Raw genomic sequence first — 19,679 nt, 5'->3', positions numbered from 1 at the left:
GTTTCAAGCAGCTGGAACAAACTGTCTTTGATTTAGAGTTCCAAATTCATGTATCCCTATATAAGAAAATGAAATTAAACCTAAATAGTCAAAGTGTTCCTGCAAATAAATGCTTCATCCTAGAAGAACGAAATTTGGGGGGCCTAGTGTGACTATGGTACTGATCATTTCTGCCATGTATAAACAAGTCTAGGTGAAAACAATATTTACTGAGATTCCATTAAACTCAGAGTTCTTTGTAAGCATGGCAAACACTGTCAAATGAAAGTGTGTTTTCCTTGCCTCTACTTAGGGCTACATCAACAGGGAAGAGAGCATAGAGAGTGCACTTAGAACTAATTGAGTGAGTCAAGTTTCAAGCAGCTAGCACAAACCGTGTTAGATTTAGAGTTCCAACTGCATGTATCCATATAGTGAAAAATGAAGTGATTCCTAAAAATTTAAAGTGTTCCTGCAAATGAACGCTTCAACCTAGAAGAATGAAATTTGGAGGGCCAAGTCGGACTCAAGTACCAATCATTTGAGCCAAGTATCAAGAAACTCAGGTGAAAAAAATATTTGTTGAGATTCCAGTAAAGTTGGAGGTCTTTGGAAGCTTAGTAAACGCTTCCATGCCTTTGCTTAATGCTAAATCAACAAGGCACAAAGCATAGAAGCGCACAGATAATTATTTGAGTGAGTCAATTTCAAGCAGCTGGCACAAACCGTGTTTGATTTAGACAAAAATTTGGGTAAGCATGACTGGATTACTGATCATTCCTGCCAAGTATCAACAAGTAAGGGTAAAAAAATTTTTTTTGCTGAGATTCCAGTAATCTTGGGTTCTGTGCAAGCTTGGCAAACACTTTCAAATAAAAGTGTGGCTTCCTTGCCTCTGCTTTGGCCTACTTCCAAAGGCAACAAAGCATAGTGAGCAAACTCAGAAATAATTTAGTGTGTCAAGATTCAAGCTTCTAGCACAAACCATGTTTGATTTAGAGTTCCAACATCATGTATCCCTATTGGGGAAAATGAAGTGAAACGTAAAAATTCAAAGTGTTCCTGAAAAAGAATGCATCAACATAAGAGAAAGGAATTTAGGGGGCTGAGTGCAACTGGAATACAGATCATTTCTGCCAAGTATCAACCGATCGGGTGAAAATATATTTACTAAGATTTCAGTAAACTCGGAGTTCTTTGGAAGCTTGCCAAATGCTTTCAAATGAAAGTAGGTTTTCCTTGCCTCTGCTTAGGGCTAATTCAACAGGGAACAAAGTATAGAGAACACACACAGAACTAACTGACTGTGTCAAGTTTCAAACAGCGAGCACACTGTGTTTGATTTAGAGTTCAAAGTGCATGTATCTCTATAGGGGAAATGAAGTTAAACCTAAAAATTTAAAGCATTCCTGTAAATGAATGCTTCAACCAAGAAGAACGTAATTTGGGGGAAAATTGCGAATGGAGTAAGACCTTACCTGCCAAGTATCAAAAAGATCACGTGAAAAAAGTATTTGTTGAGATTCCAGAAAATTCAGAGTACTGTGGAAGCTTTGCAAACGCTTTCAAATGAAAGAGTGTTTTCCTTGTCTCTGCTAAGAGCTACTTCCACAGGGAAAAAAGCATAGAGAGTGCCCTGAGAACTTATTGAGTGTGTCAAGATTCAAGGAGCCAGCACAAATCAGTTTTGATTTAGCGTTCCAACTGTCTGTATCTCTATAGGGAAAATAAAGTGAAACCTAAAAATTCAAAGAGTTCCTGTGAACGAACGTTTCAACCTAGAAGAACAAAATTTAGCTAGCCAAGTGCGACAGGAGTATCGATCACTCCTGCCAAGTATCAAGAAGTTCAGGTGAATAAATATTTGCTGAGATTCTGGTAAACTTGGAGTTCTTTGGAAGGTTGGCAAATGCTTTCAAATGAAAGTGTATTTTCCTTGCCTCTGCTTAGGGATACTTCAACAGGGAACAAAGCATAGAGAGCACACTGAGATCTAATTGAGTGAGTCAAGTTTCAAGCAGCTGGCACAAACCGTGTTTGATTTAGAGTTCCCACTGCATGTAACCCTATAAGGGAAAGTGAACTGAAATAAAAAATTCAATGTGTTCCTGAAAACCAACAGTTCAAACTACAAGAATGAAATTTGCAGGACCAAGCACAACTGGAGTACCGATCATTCCTGGCAAATATAAAAAATCAATTGAAAAAAATATTTGCAGAGATTCCAGTAAACTCAGTGTTCTATGGAAGCTTGTCAAATGCTTTCATAATAATGTGTGTTTCCTTTTCTCTACTAAGGGCTACTTCAGTAGGAAACAAAGCTTAGAGAGTGCACTGAGAAAAATTGAGTTTGTCAAGTTTCAAACAGCTAGCATAAATGTATTTGATTTATATTTCCAACTGCATCTATCCCTATAGGGAAAATAAAATGAAACTTTAAAATTCAAAGTGTTCCTCCAAACGAATGCTTCAACCTAGCAGAATGAAATTTGAGGGGTCAAGTTTGAGTGGAGTACTGACCATTCCTGTCAAGTACCAACAAGATTGGTGAAAAAATATTAGCTGAGATTCCAGACAACTCAGAGTTCTGTGGAAGCTTTGCAAAGGTTTTGAAAATAAAGTGTGTTTTTCTTTCCTCTGCTGAGGGCTACTTCAACAGGCAACAATGCATAGAGAGTGCACTGAGAACTAGTTGAGTGTGTCAAGTTTGAAGCAGCTAACACAAACCGTGTTTGATTTAGAGTTCCAACTGCATGTACTTTTATAGATAAAAACAAAGTGAAACTTAAAAGTTCAAAGTGTTCCTGCAAATGAACACTTCAACCTTGATGTGAAATTTGGGGGACCAAGTGCGAATGGAGTACTGACCATTACTGCCAAGTATCAACAAGATCGCGTTAAAAAAGTATTTGCTGAGATTCCAGTTAACTCGGAGTACTATGGAAGCTTTGCAAACACTTTCAAATGAAACTATGTTTTCCTTGTCCCTGCTTAGGGCTACTTCAACAGGGAACAAAGCATAGAGAGAACCCTGAGAATTAATTGAGTATGTCAAGTTTTAACGAGCTAGCACAAATCGTGATTAATTTAGAATTCCAACTGCATGTATCCCTTTAGGGAAAATGAAGTGAAACCTAAAATTTCAATGTGTTCCTGCAAGTAAACGCTTCAACTAAGATGAATGAATTTTGGGGGACATGTGCAAATGGAGTACCGACCATTACTGTCAAGTATCAACAGGATTGGGTGAAGAATATTTGCTGAGATACCAGTAAACTCAGAGTTCTGTGGAAGCCCTGCAAATGCTTTCAAATAAAATTGTATTTTCCTTGCTTCTGCTTAGGGCTACTTAAACAGGAAACAAAGCATGGAAAGCACACTGAGAACTAATTGAGTGAGTCAATTTCAAGCAGCTAGCAAAAACTGTGCTTCATTTAGAGTTCCAAATGCATGTATCCCTATAAGGAAAAATAAAGTTAAAACTCAAAATTCAAAGTTTTCCTGCAAACGAATGCTTCAACCTAGAAGAACAAAATTTGGGCAGCCAAGTGCAACTGGTATACTCATCTTTCCTGCCAAGTATGAACAAATTTGGGTAAAAAATATTTGGTGAGATTCTAGAAAACTTTGAGTTCTATGGAAGCTCTGCAAATGCTTTCATATGAAAGTGTATTTTCCTTCCCTCAGTTTAGGCTACTTCAACAAGTATCAAAGCATGGAGAGCACACTGAGAACTAATTGAGTGAGTCATGTTTCAAGCAGCTAGCACAAACCGTGTTTGATATGACTTCAAAATGCATGTATACCTATAGGGAAAAATGAAGTGAAAACTCAGAATTCAAAGCTCTGCAAATGGTTCCAAATGAAAGTGTATTTCCTTGCCTGTGCATAGAGCTACTTTAACAGAAAGCAAAGCATGGACTGAGAACTAATTTAGTGAGGCAAGTTTTCACACTGTGAATTTTGAGGTTTCACTTTAATTTCTCCTATATGGATACATGCACTGAGAATAAAATGAGTGAGTCAATTTTCAAGCAGCTAGCACAAACCGTATTTGATTTAGAGTTCCAAATGTATGTATCCCTATAGGGGAAAATGAAGTGAAACATCAAAATTCAAAGTATTCTTGTAAACGAAGGTTTCAACCTAGAAAAATGAAACTTTGGCAGCCAAGTTCAACTCGTATACTCATCTTTTCTTCTGAATATCAACAACATCGGGTGAAAAAATATTTGCTGAGATCCCAGTAAACTCAGAGTTCTGTGGAAGCTCTACAAATGCTTTTAAATGAAAGTATATATGTATTTTTGCCTCTACTTAGGGCTTCTGAAACAGGGAACAAAGCACAGACTAAGCACTGAGAAATATCTGAGTGAGTGAATTTTAAAGCAGGTAGCACAAACCATGTTTGATTAAGAGTTCCAAATGCATGTGTCCATATAGGGGAAAATGAAGTGAAACTGCAAGATTCAAAGTGCTCCTGCAAATGAACGATTCAACCAAGAAGAACAAAATTTTTGGCAGCCAAGTGCAACTGCTATACTCAACTTCCCTGCCAAGTATCAACAGGATTGGGGAACAAATGTTTTGAGATTACAGTAAACTTAGAGTTTTGTGGAAACACTGCAACACTTTCAAAAAAAGTGAAATTTTCTCCCTCTGCTTAGGGCAACTTTAACAGGATACAAAGCATGGAAAATGCATTGAGAACTAATTGAGCTAATTATTGTTCAAGCAGGTAGAACAAATCATGTTTGATTGAGAGTTCAAATGCATGTATACATATAGTAAAAAATGAAGTGAAACCTCAAAATTCTAAGTGTTCCTGAAAACGAATGCTTAAACTTAGAAGAAAGAAATTTGGGCAGCCAAGTACAACTGGTATACTCATCTTTCCTTCCAAGTATCAACAAGATTGGGTGAAAAAATATTTGCTGAGATTCCAGTAAACTCAGAGTTTTGTGGGAGCTCTGTAAATGCTTTAAAAAAGTATATTTTCCTTGCCTCCATTTAGGGCTACTTCAACAGGAAACAAAGCAAAGAAAGCACACTGAGAAATAATTGAACGAGTTAAGTTTCAACCAGCTAGCACAAACCGTGTTTGATTTAGATTTCCAAAAGCATTTCTCCCTATAGGAGAACACAAAGTGAAATCTAAAATTACAAAATGTTCCTGCCAATGAACACTTCAACCTAGAAGAACGTAATTTGGGCAGCCAAGTGCAACTCGCATACTAAGCTTTCCTGCCAAGTATCAACAAGTTGAGGTTAAATGTGAAATATGATATATCAAGAACTATGTAATGGAGGGGTAAGACAAGATAATACAAATGGAAGAAATGATTTACAGTAGAAGGGGTAGAGAGAGAAAAGAGGAGGGGAGGGGAGGGGAGGGGGAATAGTAGAGAATAGGACTTACAGCAGAATACATCAGACACTAGAAAGGCAATATGTCAATAAATGGAAGGGTAACTGATGTGATACAGCAATCTGTATACGAGGTAAAGTTGGGAGTTCATAACCCGCTTGAATCAAACTGTGAAATATGATGTATTAAGAACTGTGTAAGGTTTTGAACGACCAACAATAAAAAAATAAATAAATAAAAAATATATTTGCTGAGATTCCAGTAAGCAAGGAGTTTTGTATAATCTCTGCAACTCTTTCAAATGAAAGTGTATTTTAGTTGCCTCTGCTTATGGCTACTTCAACATGGAACAAAGTCTAGAGAGAACACTGAGAACTAATTGAGTGAGTCAAGATTCAAGAAGCTAGCACAAACTGTGTTTGATTTAGAGTTTCAAATGCATGCATCCCTATTTGGAAAAATAAAGTAAAATCTCAAAATTCAAAGTGTTCCTGCAAATGAACGCTTAAACCTAAAAGAAAGAAATTTGGGCAGGCAAGTGCAACTGGTATACTCATCTTTTCTGCCAAGTATCAACAAGATATGGTGAAAAAATATTTGCTGAGATTCCAGTAAGCTCGGAGTTCTCCAGAAGCTCTGCAAATGCTTTTAAATGAAAGTATATTTTCCTTGCCCCTGTTAGCGCTACTGAAACAGAGAACAAAGCATAGAGAGTGCACTGAGAACTAACTGAGTGAGTCAAGTTTCAAGAAGCTAGCACAAAACATGTTGGATTTAGTGTTCCAAAGGCATGTATCCCTATAGGGGAAAACAAAGTGAATTCTCAAAATTAAAAGTGTTCCTCTCAATGCACACTTCAACCTAGAAAAACTAAATTTGGGGATCCAAGTGAAACTGTTATACTCATCTTTCCTGCCAAGTATCAACAGGATCGGGTGAAAAAAATATTTGTTGATATTCCAGTAAACTCGGAGTTCTGTGGAAGCTCTGGAATCTCTTTCAAATGAAACTATATTTTTTTGCCCCTTCGTTGGGCTACTTCAACAGGGCAGGAAACATAGAGAGCACACTGAGAACTAATTGAGTGAGCCAAGTTTCAAGCAGCTAGCACAAACTGTGTTTGATTTAGCATTCCAAATGCATGTATCCATATAGGGGAAAATAAAGTGAAACCCCAAAATTCAAAGTGTTCATGTCAAAGCACACTTCAACCTATAAGAATGAAATTTGGGCAGCCAAGTTCAACTTGTATACTAATCTTTCCTGCTAAGTATGAAGAAGATCGGGTGAAAAAATATTGGATGAGATTCCAGTAGTCTCGGAGTTCTGTGGAAGCACTGCAAACGCTTTCAAATGAAAGTGCATTTTTATTGCCTCTTCTCAGAGCTACTTTAACAGGAAAAAAAGAATTGAGAGCACACTGAGAACTAATTGAATGAGTCAAGTTTCAAGCAGCTAACCCAAACAATATTTGGTTTACAGTTCCAAATGCATGTATTTCAATAGGGGAAAAAGGAGTGAAACCTAAAAATTCAAAGTGTTTCTCCAAATGAATGCTGCAACCTAAAAGAATGAAATTTGGGCAGCCAAGTGCAACTTGTATACTCATCTTTCCTGCCAAGTAGCAAGAAGATCAGGTAAAAATTATATTTTCTGAGATTCCAGTAAACTCAGAGTTCAGTGGACTCTCTTCAAATGCTTTCAAATTAAAGGGTACTTTCCTGGCCTCTGCTTACATCTAATTCAACACAGAACAAAGCATAGAGTCTGTGTTGAGTATTAATTGAGTGAGCCAACTCTCAAGTAGGTAGTAGATTCATGTTTGATTTAGAGTTCCAAATGCATATATCACTATAGGGGAAAATGTAGTGAAACCTAAAAATTTAATTGTTCCTTCCAACTAATGCTTCAACATAGAAGTATGAAATATGGGTATCCAAGTACAACTGGAATTCTCATCTTTCCTACCAAGTATCAACAAGATTGGGATAAAAAATATTTGCTGAGATTCCAGTAAACTCGGAGCTCTGAAAATGCTTTCAAATGAAAGTGTATTTTCCTTGCCTCTGCTTAGGGCTACTTCAACAGGAAACAAAGCATAGAGAGCACACTGAGAACTAATTGAGTGAGTGAAGTTTCAAGCAGCTAGAACAAACCGTGTTGGAATTTGAGTTCCAAATGCAAGTATCCCTATAGGGGAAAATGAAGAGAATCCTAAAAATTCAAAATGTTCTTGTCAACAAGTGCTTTAATCTAAAAGAACAAAATTTGGGCCACCAAGTGCAACTGGTATACTTCTCTTTCCAGCCATGTATCAACAAGATCAGGTGAAACAATATTTGCTGATATTCCTGTAAACTCGGAGTTCTGAAGAAGCTCTGGAATCACTTTCAAATGAAACTATTTTTTTCTTGCCTCTTCGTTGGGCTACTTCAACAGGGCAGAAAACATAGAGAGCACACTGAGAGCTAATTGAGTGAGTCAAGTTTCAAGCAGCTAGCACAAACTGTGTTTGATTTAGCATTCCAAATGCATGTATCCATATAGGGGAAAATAAATGAAACCCCAATATTCAAAGTGTTCATGTCAAAGCACACTTCAACCTATAAGAATGAAATTTGGGCAGCCAAGTGCAACTGGTATACTCATCTTTCCTGCTAAGTATGAACAAGTTCAGATGAAAAAATATTCGCTGTGATTCCAGTAAACTGTGAGTTCTGTGAAGCTCTGCAAATGCTTTCAAATGAATGTGTATTTTCTTTGCTTCTACTTAGGGTGAATTTAACAGTGAAAAGAAGCATAGAGAGCACACTGAGAAGTAACTGAGTAATCAAGATTGAAGCAGCTAGCACAGAGGTATTTGATTGAGAGTTCCAAATGCTTGTATCCCTATAGAGAAAAATGAAGCGAGACCTAAAATTTCAATGTGTTCCTGCCAATGAATGTTTCAAAGTAGAAGAACAAAATTTTGGCAGACAAGTGCAACTGGTATACTCATCTTTTCTGCCAAGTATGAACAATATCGTGTGAAAAAAAATGTTTGCTGATATTCCAGTAAACTTGGAGTTCTGTGGAAGCACTGCAAATGCTTTAAAATGAAAGTATATTTTTCTTGCCTCTGCTTAGGGCTAATTCAAAACGGAAAAATGCATAGAGAGCCCACTGAGAACTAATTGAGTGAGTGAAGTTTCAAGCAGCTAGAACAAACAGTGTTGGATTTAGAGTTCCAAATGCAAGTATTCCTATAGGGGAAAAAGGAGTGAAACCTAAAAATTCAAAATGTTCCTGTCAACAAGTGCTTCAATCTAAAAGAACGAAATTTGGGCCACCAAGTGCAACTGGTATACTTCTCTTTCCAGCCATGTATCAACAAGATCAGGTGAAAAAATATTTGCTGATATTCCAATAAACTCGGAGTTCTGTGGGAGCTCTGCAAACGTTTTCAAATAAAAGTTTATTTTCTTTTCCTCTTCGTATGGCTACTTCAACAGGGAAGAAAACGTTGAGAGCCCACTGAGAACTAATTAAGTAAGTCAAGGTTCAAGCAGCTAGTAGCAAACGTGTTTGATTTAGAGTTCCAAATTATGAATCCCTATAGGAGAAAAAGAAGTGAGACCTAAAAATTCAAAGTGTTCTTGCCAACAAATGCTTAAACCTAGAGGAAGGAAATATGGGCAGCCAAGTGTAAATGCTATATTCATCTTTCCTGCCAAGTATCAACAATATTGGGTGAAAAATAGTTTTATGAGATTCCAGTAAACTCGGAGTTCTGGGGAAGCTCTGCAAACACTTTCAAATGAAATTGTATTTTCCTTGCCTCTGATAGGGCTACTTCAACATGGAAAAAAGCATAGAGAGAGCATTGAGAACTAATTTAGAGAGTCAAGTTTCAGGCAGCTATCAGAAAGTGTGTTTGATTTAGAGTTCCAAATACATGTATTCCTATAAGGGAAACAATGTGAAACCTAAAAATTCAAAGTGTTCCTTTCAAGGAAGTCTTCAAACTAGAAAACGAAAATTGGACATCCAAGTGCAACTGGTATACTCATCTTTCCTGCCAATTATCAACAAGATCTGGTGAAAAACTATTTGCTAAGATACAATAAACTCGGAGTTCACTAAAAGATCTGCAAACCTTTTCAAATGAAACTGTATTTTACTTGCCTTTGTTTAAGGCTACTTTAAAAGGGAACAAAGCATATAGAGCACACAGAGAACAAATTAAGTGAGTCACGTTTCAAGCAGCTAGCACAAACTGAGTTTGATTTAGAGTTCCAAATGCATGTATTTCTATAGAAGAAAATAAAGTGAAACCTAAAAATTCAACGTGCTTCTGCCAATGAACCCTTCAACCTAGAAGAATGAAATTTGGGCTGCCAAGTTCAAGTGGTATACACATTGTTCCTGGCAAGTATCAACAAGATTGGGTGAAAAAAATTGCTGAGATTCGGGTAAAATAGAATTTTGGCGGAAGCTCTGGAAACACTTTCAAATGAAAGTGTATTTTCCTTGCCTCTGCATAGTGCTACTTCATCAGGGAACAAATCATAGAGAGCATACTGAGAAGTAATAGAGTGAGTCAAGATTCAAGAAGCTAGCACAAACCGTGTTTGATTTAGAGTTCCAAAAGCATGTATCCCTATAGGGATAATGAAGTGAAACCTAAAATTTCAATGTGTTCCTGCCAATGAATGCCTCAAAATAGAAGAACAAAATTTGGACAGCCAAGTGCAACTTGTATACTCATCTTTCCTGCCAATTATCAAGAATATTGGGTGAAAAACATTTTATAGGATTCAAGTAAACTCGGAGTTCTGTGAAACCTCTGCAAATGCTTTCAAATAAAAGTGTATTTTCCTTACCTCTGTGTAGGACTACTTCAACAGGGAAGAAAGCATAGAGAACACACTGAGAATTATTGAGTGAGTCCAATTTCAAACAGCCAGCACAAACCATGATTGATTTAGAGATCAAAATGCATGTATACCTACAGGGGAAAACAAATTTAAACCTAATAATTCCAAGTGTTCCTTCCAAGAAATGCTTCAACCTAGAAGAACAAAATTTGGGCACCCAAGTGCAACTCATATTCTCCTCTTTCCTGAAAAGCATGAACACGTTTGGGTGAAAAAATATTTCCTGAGATTCCAGTAAACTCAAAGTCTGTGGAATCTCTGCAAACACATTCAAATAAAAGTGTATTTTCCTTGCCTCTGGTTAGAGCTACTTCAAAAGGGAACAAAGCATAAAGAGCACACTGAGAACCAATTGAGTGAGTTAAGTATCAAACAGCTAGCAAAAACCTTGTTTGATTTAGAGTTCCAAACCCATGTATCCATTTAGAAGAAAAAGAATTGAAACCTAAATATGCAAAGCGCTCCTGCCAATGAACATTTCAACCTAAAAGAATGAAATTTGGGCTCTCCAGTTTAAGTGGTATACAAATCTTTCTTGCCAAGTATCAACAAATTGGGGGAAAAATATTTTGCGAGATACAAGTGAACTTGGAGTTCTGTGGAAGCTCTGCACAAACTTTCAAAAGAAATTGTATTTTCCTTACCACTGTTTAAGGCTACTTGAACAGGGAAGAAAGCATAGAGAGCACATTGAGAACTAATTGAGTGAGTCAAGATTCAAGCAGCTAGCAACAACTATGTTTGATTTAGAGTTCCAAAACATGTATCCCTATAGGGGGATAGGAAGGGAAAACTAGAAAATAAAGTTTTCCTGGAAACGAACTCTTCAGCTTAGCAGAACAAAATGTTGGCAGTCAAGTGCAACTAGTATACTGATTTTTCCTACCAAGTATCCAGAAGATCAGGTGAAAAAAATATTTGTTGAGTTTTCAGTAAACTCTGAGTTCTGTGATAGCCCTGCAAACACTTTCAAGTGAAAGTGTATTTTTTTGCCTCTGCTTAGGGCTACTTCAACAGGGAACAAAGCATAGAGAGCAAACTGAGAACTCATTGACTGATTCAAGTTTCAAGCACCTAGCAAAAACTGTGTTTGATTTAGAGTTCCAAATGCATATATCCCTATAGTGGAATAGGAAGTAAAACCTAAAAATTCAAAGTGTTCCTCTCAATAAATGCTTCAACCTAGAAGGACGAAATTTGTGCAGCCAAGTGCAACTGGTATTCTCATCTTTCCTACCAAGTATCCACAAGTTCAGTTGAAAAAATATTTGCTGAGATTCCAGTAAACTCGCATTTCTGTGGAAGCTCTCCAAAGGTTTTAAAATGAAAGTGTATTTCCCTTGCCTCTGGTTTGGGCTACTTTGAAAGGAAACAAAGCATAGAGAACACACTGAGAAATAATACAGTGAGTCAAGTTTCAAGCAGCTAGCACAAACCCTGTTTGATTTAAAGATCCAAATGCATGTATCCATTTAGGGACAACCAAGTGAAACGTAAAAATTTAGAGTTCCTGCCAATGAACACTTCAACTTACAAAAACAAAATTTGGGCATCCACCTGCAACTGGTATACTCATCTTTCCTACCAATTATCAACTAGATACAGTGAAAAAATATTTGGTGAGATTCCAGTAAACTCAGAGTTTGGTGGAAGCTCTGCAAACGCTTTCATATGAATGTGTATTTTTCTTGCCTCTGCCTAGGACTACTTCAACAGTAAACATAACATACAGAGTGCACTGAGAACTAAATGAGTGAGTCAAGTCTCAAGCAGCTAGCACAAATTGTGTTTGATTTAGATCCAAAACATGTATCCTTATAGTGGAAAACTAAGTGAAACCTAAAAACTCAAAAGTTTTTATGCCATCAAACACTACAACCTAGAAGAATAAACTTTGTGCAGCCAAGTGCTACTGGTATACTCCTCTCACCTCCCAAGTTACCACAAAATTGGGTGAAAACTATTTTATTAAATTAAAGTATAATTGGAGTTCTAAGGAAGTTCTGCAATGCTGTCAAATGAAAGTGTATTTTCCTAGCTCTACCTAGGGCTACTTGAACAGTAAACAAAATATAGAGCGTGCACTGAGAACTAAATGACTTGGTCAAGTTTCAAGCAGCTAGCACAAACTATGTTTAATTTAGAGTTACAAAACATGTATTTCTGTAGTGGAAAACTAAGTGAAACCTAAGAATTCAAAATTTTTCTGCCAACGAATGCTACAACGTAGAAGAATGAGATTTTGGCAGCCTAGTGCAACTGGTATACTCATCTCACCTGCCAAGTAACAACAAGATCGGGTGAATAATATTTTATTAAATTAAAGTAAATTCGGAGTTCTATGGAAGCTCTGCAAATGATTTCAAATGAAAAGTGTATTTTCCCTTACTCTGTATAGAGATACTTCAACAGGGAACAAATCATAGAGAGTGCACTGAAAAGTAATTGAATTAGACAAGTTTCAAGCACCAAGCACAACCATGTTTGGTGTAGAGTTCAAAACGCATGTATCCCTATAGTGAAAATAAAGTGAAACCTAAAAATTCAATGTTTTCCTGCCAACTAATGCTTCAAACTACAAGAACAAAATTTGTGCAGCCAAGTGCAACTGGTATAGTCATCTTTCTGGCCAAGAATATAAAAGATTGGGTGAAAAATATTTGCTGAGATCCCAGTAAAATTAAAGTTGTGTGGAAGCTCCACAAATAGTTAAAATGAAAGTGTATTTTCTTGCCTCTGCATAGGGCTACTTCAATAGGGAACAATCCATAGAGAGTTCACTGACAACTAATAGAGTCAGTCAAGTTTCAAGCAGCTAGCACAACCGTGTTTGATTTAGAGTTCCAAAATCATGTATCCTTAGAGTAGAAAACTATGTGAAACCTAAAAATTCAAAGTGTTCCTGGCAACGAGTGCTACAACCTAGAAGAAAGAAACTTGGGCAGCCAAGTGCATCGGGTATAGTCTTCGTTCATGCCAAGTATCAACAACATCAGGTGAGAAATATTTTATGATATTCAAGTAAAAATGGAGTTCTGTGGAATCACTGCAAACGCTTTCATATGAAAGTGTATTTTCCTTTCCATTGCAAGGGATACTTCAACATGAAACAAAGCATAGAGAGCACACTGAGAACTAATTGAGTGAGTCAAGTTTCAAGCAGCTAGCACAACGTGTTTGATTTAGATATCCAAATGCATGTATCTCTATTGAGGAAAAATTAAGTGAAACCTAAAAATTCAAAGTGTTTCTGCCAATGAATGCTTCAACCTAGAATAATGAAATTTGGGCAGCCATGTGCAACTGGTTTACTCATCTTTCCTGCCAAGTATCAAAGATCGGGTGAAAAAATATTTGCTGAGATTCCAGTAAATTCGGAGTTCTCTGGGAGCACTGTAAAAGCTTTCAAATGAAAGTGTATTTTCCTTGCCTCTGCTTAGGGCTTCTTCAACAGGAAACAAAGCATAGAGAGCACATTGAGAAGTAATTGAGTAAGTCAAGTTTCAAGCCGCTAGCACAAACTGTGTTTGTTTTAGAGTTCCAAATTCATGTATCCCTATTGGGGAAAATGATATGAAACCTAAAAATTCAAAGTGTTCATTCCAACAAATGCTTTAACCTAGAAGAATGGAATTTAGGCAGCCAGTACAACTTGTATACTCATTTCTCTTGCCAGGTATCAGCAATATCATGTGAAAAAATATAAGCTGATATACCAGTAACCTTGGGGTACTGTGGAAGCTCTGCAAATGCTTTCAAATTAAAGTGTATTTTCTTGCCTCTGCCTAGGGCTACTTCAACAGAGAACAAACGATAGAGAGTGCACTGATTACTACTTGAGTGAGTCAAGTTACAAGAATCAAGCACAAACTGTATTTGATTTAGAGATCCAAAAGCTGTATTCCTAGATTGGAAAATGAAGTGAAACCTACATATTCAAAGCTCTCCTGCCAAGGAACGCTTCAACCAGAACAAAGTCTGGACAGCCAAGTGCATCTGGTATACTCATCTTTCCTGCCAAGTGTCAATAAGTTCAGGTGAAAAAATATTTTCTGAGATTCCAGTAAACTCGGACTTCTGTGGAAGCTTTGTAAACGCTTTCAAATGAAAGCATATTTTCCTTGCCTCTGCTTAGGGCTACTTCAACAGGGAACAACCATAGAGTGCGCCCTGAGAACTAATTAATTGAGTCAAGATTCAAGTTGCTAGCACATCCATGTTTGATTTAGAGTTCCAAATGCATGTATCCCTATAGAGGAAAATGAAGTGAAGCCTAAAAATTTAAAGAGTTCCTGCTAAGGAACACTTCAACCTAGAAGAATGAAATTGGGCAGGCAAGTGCAACTGGTATACTCATCTTTCTTGCCACATGTCAATAAGATCGGGTGAAAAAATATTTGCTGAGATTTCAGTAAACTAGTAGCTCTGTGGAAGCTTTGCAAACGCTTTCAAAGGAGAGTGTGTTTTCCTTGAATCTGCTTGGGGCTATCTCAACAGGGAAAAAAGCATAGAGAGTGTACTGGTACTAATTGAGTGAGTTAAGTTTCAAGCAGATAGCATAAAGATGTCTGATTTAGAGAAACCTATGTGAAACCTAAAAATTCAAAGTGTTCCTGCTAATGAAAGCTTCAACATACAAGAATGAAATTTGGGCAGCCAAGTGCAACTGTTATACTCATCTTTCTAGCCAAGTATCAACATGATGGGGTGAAAAGATATTTGCTGAGAATCCAGTAAACTTGGAGTTCTGTGGAAGCTCTGCAAATGATTTCAAATTAAAGTGTATTTACCTTGCCTCTGCTTAGGACTACTTCAACAAGGAACACAACATAGAGAGCGTACTGAGAACTAATTGCGCGAGTCAAGTTTCAAGCAACTAGGACAAACCGTGTTTGATTTAGAGTTCCAAATGCATGTATCCCTATCAGGCAAAATGAAGTGAAACTTAAAAATTCAAAGTGTTCCTGCCATCAAACACTTCACCCTAGAAAAACACATATTGGGCAGCCAAGGACAACTGGTATACTCATCTTTCCTGCCAAATATCAACAATATTGGGTCAGAAAATATTTGTTGAATTCCAGTAAACTCATATTCTGTGGAAGCTCTGCAAACGTTTTCAAATGAAAGTACATTTTTTGCCTCTACTTTGGGCTACATCAACAGGCAATAAAGCATAGAGAGCACATTGAGAACTAATTGAGTGAGTGAAGTTTAAAGCAACTAGCACAAACGGTGTTCAATTTAGAGCTTCAAATGCATGTATCCCTATATAAGAAAACAAAGTAAAACCTAAAAATTCAAAGTGTTCCTGCCAAAGAACCCTTCAACCTAGAATACCAAAAATTGGGCAACCAAGTTCAACTGGTATACTCATTTTTCCTGCCAGGTGTCAATAAGTGTGGGTGAAAACATATTAGCTGAAACTTGTAGTTCTGTGGAAGCTCTGCAAACGCTTTCAAATGAAAGTGTATTTTCCTTGCCTCTTCTTAGGGAACAAAGCATAGAAAGTGTACTGAGAACTAATCGAGTGAATTTAACGCAGCTAGCATAAACCATGTTTGATTTAGAGTTCCAAAAGCATGTATCTCTTTATGGGAAACCGAATTGAAACTTAAAAATTCAAAGTGTTCCTGCCTACCAAAGCTTCAACCTAGAAGAATGAAATTTGGACAGCCAGTGCAACTGGTATACTCATCTTTCCTGCCAAGTATCAACAAGATTGTGTGAAAAAATATTTGCAGATATTCCAGTAAACTCGTAGTTCTGTGGAAGCTCTGCAAATGGTTTCAAATTAAAGTGTATTTTCCTTGCCTCTGATTAGGGATACTTCAACTGGGATCAAAGCATAGAGAGTGCACTGACAACTAATTGAGTGAGTCACTTTTCAAGCAGATAGCACACACCGTGTTTGATTTAGATTTCCAAAAGCTTGTATCCCTTTAGGGGAAAATGAAGTGAAATCTAAAAATTCAAAGTGCTCCTGCCAATGAATGCTTCAACCTAAAAGAATGAAATTTGGGCATCCAAGTGCAACTGATATACTTATCTTTCCTGCCCAGTATCAACAAGATTTGGTGAAAAATTATTTTCTGAGATTCCAATAAACTCAGTGTTCTGTGGATGATCACCAAACGTTTATAAATGAAAGTGTATTTTCCTTGCTTCTGCTTAGGGCTACTTCAACAGGAAAAAAAGGCATAGAGAGTGCACTGAGAACTAATTGTGTGAGTCAAATTTTAAGCAGCTAGGACAAAATGTGTTTGATTTAGTGTTCCAAAAGCACATATCCCTATAAGGGAAAAGAAAGTGAAAACTCAAAATTCAAAGTGTTCCTGCAAACAAGCGCTTCAACTGAGAAAAACAAAATTTGGGCAGCCATTTTGAATTGGTATACTCATCTTTTTAGCAAGGTAGCTGGATAAAGTGAAAAAATATTTGCTGAGATTCCAGTATTTTGGGATACTGTGGAAGCTCTGCAAATGCTTTCAAATGAAAGAATATTTTTTTGCTTCTGCCTAGGGCTACTTCAACAGGGAACAAACATAAAGAGAAATAATTGAGTCAACATTCAAGCACTGATAAATAATTGAGTCAACATTCAAGCAGCTAGCACAAACCATGATTGATTTAATATTCCAAATGCATTTATCCATATAGGATAAAATGAAGTGAATCCTTAATATTTGAATTGTTCCTGCAAACGAACGTTTCAACCTAGAAGAATGAAACTTGGGAAGCCACGTGCAATTGGTATGCTCATCTTTCCTGCCAAATATCAAGAAGGTCGGGTGAAAAAATATTTACTGAGATTACAGTAAACTTGGCGATCTGTGGAAGCTCTGCAAATGCTTTCCAAAGAAAGTGTATGTTCCTTTCCTCTGCTTAGGGCTACTTCAACAGGGAACAAAGCATAGAGAGTACACTGAGAACTAATGGATTGAGTCAAGTTTCACTCAGATAGCACAAACCATGTCTGATTTAGTGTTCCAGAAGCATGTATCCCTATAAGGGAAAAGAAAGTGAAATCTTAAAATTCAAAGTGTTCCTGCAAACAAATGCATAAACCAAAAAAGAATGAAATTTGAGCAGCCAAGAGGAATAGGTATACTCATCTTTCCAGCAAAATATCAATAATTTCAGGTGAAAAAATATTTCCTGAGATTCCAGTAAACTCAGAGTCCTGTGTAAGCTCTGCAAACGCTTTCAAATGAAAGTGTATTTTCCACGCCTCTGCTTAGGGCTACTTCAAAAGGAAACAAAGCATACAAAGTGCACTGAGAGCTAATTGAGTCAGACAAGTCTCAAGCAGCTATCAAAAATAGGGTTAAGTTTAGTGTTTTAAATGCATGTATTTTTATATTGGCAAATGAAGGGAAACCACAAAATTCAAAGTGTTCCTGCAAACAAATTCTTAAACCTAGAAGAACGAAATTTGGGCAGCCAAGTGCACTCGTATACTCATCTTTCCTTCCACGTATCAACAAGATGGGGCGAAAAAATATATTCGGACATTCCAGTAAACTCAGAGTTCCATGGAAGCTCTGCAAACGCTGTCAAATGAAAGTGTATTTTCCTTTCCTCTGCTTAGGGCTACTTCAACAGGGGACAAAGCATACAGAGTGCACTGAGAACAAATTGAGCCAGTCAAGTCTCATGCAGATATCAAAAATAGTGTTAGATTTAATGTTCCAAATGCATGTATCCCTATATGCAAAAATGAAGGGAAACCTCAAAATTTAAGTATACCAGGAAATGAAGGTTTCAATCTAGAAGAATGAAATTTGGGCCATCAAGTGCAAGTGGTATGCTCATCTTTTTTTTTTTTTTTTTACCAATTATCAATAAGATCGTGTGAAAAAATATTTGCTGAGATTCCCGTAAACTCAGATTTCTGTGAAAGCTCTAGAAAGGCTTTCAAATGAAAACGTATTTTCCTTTCCTCTGCTTAGGGCTACATCAACAGGGAACAAAGCATGGAGAGCACACTGAGAATAAATTGAGTCAGTCAAGTCTCAAGCAGGAATCAAAAATTGTGTTAGATTTAGTGTTCCAAATGAATGAATCTCTATAGGTGAAAATGAAGGGAAATTTCAAAATTCAAAGTATTCCTGCAAACAAACACTTCAGCCTAGAAGAACAAAATTTGGGCATCAAAATGAAACTGGATTATTCACATTTCCACAAAGTATCAATAAGATCTGGTGAAAAATATTTGCTGAGATTCCAGAAAACATGGAGTTTTGTGGAAGTTCTGCAAATGCTTCCACATGAAAGTGTATTTTCCTTGTTTCTTCTTAGGTCTACTTCAACAGGGAAAAAAAGCATGGAGATTGCACTGAGAACTAATTGAGTGAGTCAAGTTTCAAGTAGCTAGCACAAACCGTGTTTGACTTAGTGTTCCAAATGCATGTATCCCTATAGGGAAACCTTAAATTTCAAAGTGTTCCTGCAAAGGAATGCTTCAATCAAGAAGAATGAAATTTGGGCAGCCCAGTGAAAGTTGTATACTCATCTCTAAGGCTAAGTATCAACAAAATCAGGTGAAAAAATATTTGCTGATTTTCCAGGAAACTCAGAGTTTTGTGGAGACTCCTCAAACGCTTTTAAATGAAAGTGTATTCTCATTGCCTCTGCTTAGGGCTATTTAAACAGGGAAAAAGCATTGAGAGTGCACTGAGAACTAATTGAGTGAGTCAAGTTTCAGGCAGCTGGCACAAAACATGTTTGATTTAGAGTTCCAAATGCTGGTATCCCTATTGGGGAAAACAAAGTGAAACCGCAAATTTCAAAGTGTTCCTAAAAACTGTTTGTCGCTTCAACCACGAAGAACAAAATTTTGACTGCAAAGTACAACTGGTATAATCATCTTTCCTGCCAAGAATCAATAAGATCGGGTGAAAAAATATTTGCTGAGATTCCAGTAAACTCGGAGTTCTGTGGAAGCTCTGCAAAGGCTTTCAAATGTAAGTGTATTTTCTTTGCCTCTGTTTAGGGCTACTTAATCAGGGAACAAAGCATGGGGAGTGCACAGAGAACTAATTCAGTGAGTCAATTTTCATTAGAATTAGAATTCCAAATGCATGTATCCCTATAGAGGAATATTAAGTTAAACCTCAACATTCTAAATATTCCTGACAATGAACACTTCAACCTAGAAAAATGAAATTTGGGCAGCTAAGTTCAATTGGTATACTTATCTTTCCAGCCAACTATCAACAAGATCACGTGAAAAAATATTTGCTCTGTAAATGCTTTAAAAATAAAGTATATTTTCCTTACCTCTGCTTAGGTCTACTTCTAAAGGGAACAAAGCATAGAGAGTACACTGAGAATTAACTGAGTAAGTCTAGTTTCAAGTAGCTAACACAAATCCTGTATGATATAGAGTTCCAAATGAATGTATCCCTATAGGG

Source organism: Ictidomys tridecemlineatus, chromosome 4, assembly GCF_052094955.1.
Source record: "Ictidomys tridecemlineatus isolate mIctTri1 chromosome 4, mIctTri1.hap1, whole genome shotgun sequence".
NCBI lineage: Eukaryota > Metazoa > Chordata > Mammalia > Rodentia > Sciuridae > Ictidomys > Ictidomys tridecemlineatus.
The sequence above is the reverse complement of the archived record's forward strand: the minus strand, read 5'-3'. Positions refer to the sequence as shown.